The sequence below is a fragment of the Macrotis lagotis genome, chromosome X, assembly GCF_037893015.1.
Source record: "Macrotis lagotis isolate mMagLag1 chromosome X, bilby.v1.9.chrom.fasta, whole genome shotgun sequence".
Taxonomy (NCBI): domain Eukaryota; kingdom Metazoa; phylum Chordata; class Mammalia; order Peramelemorphia; family Peramelidae; genus Macrotis; species Macrotis lagotis.
This window is the reverse complement of record NC_133666.1, coordinates 506,608,047-506,611,843: the sequence shown is the minus strand read 5'-3', so window position 1 is coordinate 506,611,843 and position 3,797 is coordinate 506,608,047. Positions and strand designations below refer to the sequence as shown.

At 35.9% G+C, this 3,797-nt stretch overlaps 1 pseudogene; it reads left to right on the top strand.

Moving 5' to 3' along the window:
* The first annotated feature begins 2,514 nt into the window (after positions 1 to 2,514).
* Positions 2,515 to 3,238, top strand: LOC141498146 (nucleoside diphosphate kinase, mitochondrial pseudogene; annotated as a pseudogene).
* Positions 3,239 to 3,797: the final 559 nt, after the last annotated feature.

Here is a 3,797-nt window from a genome sequence, read left to right as displayed (position 1 = left end):
TGTACTAGGGCACAAAAAAAACCCCTAAAATAAAATGCAAAAAAAAGCAGAAATAATAAATAAACACTTCTCAGTTCATGTTGCAATGCAAATCATATGTAACAGAGGGTCAGGAAAAGATAAACCAAGAACAAATTGGAAATCAAATAAGTTTATTTATATAATGGGTGGATCAAACAGCAATTGATAGAAATAATCAATAATTATATCCAAGAAAATGATAACAATAAGACATCATACCAAAATTATGGGATGCAGTCAAGGCAATTTTGAGGGGAAACTTTATATTTCTAACTGCCAATATGAATAAAATAGAGAAAAAGGAGATTAACAAATTGTGTATGGAATTAAAAAAACTAGAAAAGAACAAATTAAACATCCCCAATTAAATGCCAAACTAGAAATCCTGAAAATCAAGGGAGAGGTTAATAAAATAGAAAGCAAAAAACCATTGATCTCATAAATAAATATGAGTTGATTTTATGAAAAAATCAATAAAATAGACAACCCCCTGGTTAATCTGACTAAAAAAGGAGAGAAGATAATCAAATAAACAGTATGAAAAATGAAAAGGGTGAACTAACCACCAATGAGGAGGAAATTAAAGAGATTATTCAGAACTACTTTGTCAAATTATATGGCAATAAATTGGACAACTTGAGTGAAATGGATGAATATTTACAAAAATACAAACTGCCCAGATTAATAGAAGAGAAAATAATTTACGTAAATAACCACATTTTAGAAAAAGAATTTGAAGAAACCATCAATAAACTCCCTAAGAAAACGTCTACAGGTCCATGTGGTTTTACAAGTGAATTCTACCAAAGATTTAAGGAACAATTAATTCCTATTTTACATAAACTATTTTAAAAAATAGAAGAGGAAATAGTTCTGCCTAACTCCATTTATGACATCAACATGATGTCTTCCTAAACCAGGAAGAACCAAAACAGGCAAAGAAATTTTATATCAATCTCCCTAATAAATATTGATGTAAAAATCTTAAATAAAATTTTAGCAATGAGACTACAGCAAGTTATTTACCAGGATATTATGCCATAATCAGGTTGGATTTATACTAGGCAGGAAGGCATGGTTCAACATTAGGAAAACACTCAACATAAATAAACATATTAACAGTAAAATCAACAGAAATCATATGATTATTCCCAAAGATGCTGAAAAAGCCTTTGATAAAATACATCCATTCCTATTAAAAACACTAGAAAAAGGGGAGGCTAAGTAGCACAGTGGATAGAACAGTGACCCTGGAGTCAGGAGTACTTGAGTTCAAATCCAGCCTCAGACACTTAATAATTACCTAGCTGTGTGGCCTTGGGCAAGCTACTTAACCCCATTTGCCTTGCAAAAACCTAAAAAGAAAAAAACACTAGAAAGTATAGATGGAGTTTTCCTTAAAATAATAAATAGTATCTATCTAAAAGCATTAGCAAATATTATACTTGATGGAAATAAACAGAGCATTTCCAATAAATTCAAGGTTGAAACAGTTATGTCCACTATCATCATTACTATTCAATATAGCATTAGGAATACTATCAGTAGCAATAAGAGAAATAAATTGAAAGAATCAGAATAGGAAATGAGGAAGCAAAACTTTTACTCTTTGTAGATGATATGATGGTGTATACCCAGAGAACCTGAGAAAATCATCTAAAAAAACTCCTTCAAACAATTAACAAATTCAGCAATAACCCCACATAAATCATCAGCATTTCTATATATGAACGACAAAGACCAAGACTATGAGATAAAAAAGAGAAATTCCATTTAAAATAATTGTAGATAACATTAAATACTTGGGAATCTACCTCCCAAGACAAACCCAGAAACTATATGAACACAATTATAAAGCTCTCCCCACCCTAATAAAGTCAGTTCTAAACAATTGGAAAAATGTCAAATGCTCATGTTTAGGTGGAGCTAATATAATAAAAATGACAATTCTACCCAAATTAAATAACTTATTCAGTGACATACAAATCAAACTACCAAATAAATACTTTACTGAGCTAGAGAGCAATAGTAACAAAATTTATTTGAAGTAACAAAAGGGCAAGAATAGCAAGGTAACTGAAAAAAAAAAAAAGAAGGAAAGCAAGGTGGCTTAGCTCTACTAGTTCTAAAACTATACCATACTAAAACTATACTATAAAGCAGCAGTCATCAAAACTACCTGGTACTGGCTAAGAAATAGAGTAATAGATCAATGGATTAGGATAGTTTTTTAAAAAAAAGCCTGCAATAAATGACTATAGCAATCTACTATTGAGAAACCCAATGACCTTAGCCTCTGGGATAAGAACTCATTATTTGACAAAAATTTGGGGGAAAATTGGAAAATAGTATGATTGAAAACTAGGCATAGATCCACATCTCACTCCCTATACCAAAATAAGGTCAAAATGGGTACAGATTTAGACACAAAGAGTGATACCGGGGCTGAAGGCTAGCAGCCCGGCCGCCCAGTCTCAGGGCCGGGGTGGGGATATGGGCTTCTTCCCATGCTGCGCGCTGCAGAACCTCCTGGGCCGTGGCTGCGTCCAGGGCTCTAGCCGGACCCTGGCTACGAGGCAGCTGCTCCTGTCCCTGCCTCACGGAGGAGTACCCAGTTCAATTCTGCTCCGGTACAACTCTGGAGGACTTACTAGAACCCAAGAACGGACACTGATTGCAGTAAAGCCAGATGGTGTTCAACGGAGGCTGGTTGGAGATGTCATCAGGCGCTTTGAGAGACGAGGGTTCAAACTAGTGGGCATGAAACTATTACAGGCCTCAGAGAAAGTCCTTGCTGAGCATTACCATGACCTCAAGAAGAAGCCCTTCTATCCAAACTTGATCCACTATATGAGTTCTGGTCCTGTGGTCGCTACGGTGTGGGAAGGTTACAATGTGGCCCATACCTCTAGGGCCATGGTACGAGACACTGACTCTGCAGAAGCTGTTCCAGGGACAATTCGGGGTGACTTCAGTGTTCACATCAGCAGGAATGTTATCCATGCCAGTGATTCAGTGGAAGTGGCCCAGAGAGAGATCAACCTGTGGTTTCACAGCAGTGAGCTGGTAGATTGGGACTGCTGTAGTCACAGCAATCTGTACCATGTGTGAGGGAGAGTCTCAGCTCACCTCCTTCCCATACTGAGAATGGACCCAGGAGCAACTACCTCTGCCAATGAAAATGCTAGGTTCTTCCCTGCCTTCCTGTCCAAGTTACCTGCCATCCCCCATCCTAATCTCCTCCCTACCCAGAGACCTTTCTGATGCCAAATAATGTGCCTTTTCACTCTATGCTCCAAGCCATTGACGGATTCATTCTAATCCTCCCTTCAACCACTGTGCCAGTGAACCTTGGGGGTACTTGCTTGTAACTAGAGATAATGTTGACTATTAAAGAAGACACAATAAAATTCAATCTATAAAAAAAAGAATGATACCATAGGTAAATTAATAGGTCAAAAATTCTATCTATCTGATCTATGGATAAGGGATAAATTTATGACCAAAGAAGAATGAGAGCACATTATAAACTTCAAAATTAATGAATTTGACTTTATTAAATTAAAAAAGATTCTGCACTAATAAAATAAATGCTGCCAATATTAAAAGGAAAGCAGAAAGCTGGGAAACAATCTTCACAACCAGGAGTTCTGATAAAGGTCTAATTTCTAAAATATATAGAAAATTGCATCAAATTTATAAGGTCACAGGTCATTCCCCAATTGATAAATGGTTAAAGCATATGAACAGAGAGTTTTCAAATGAATAAATTAAAG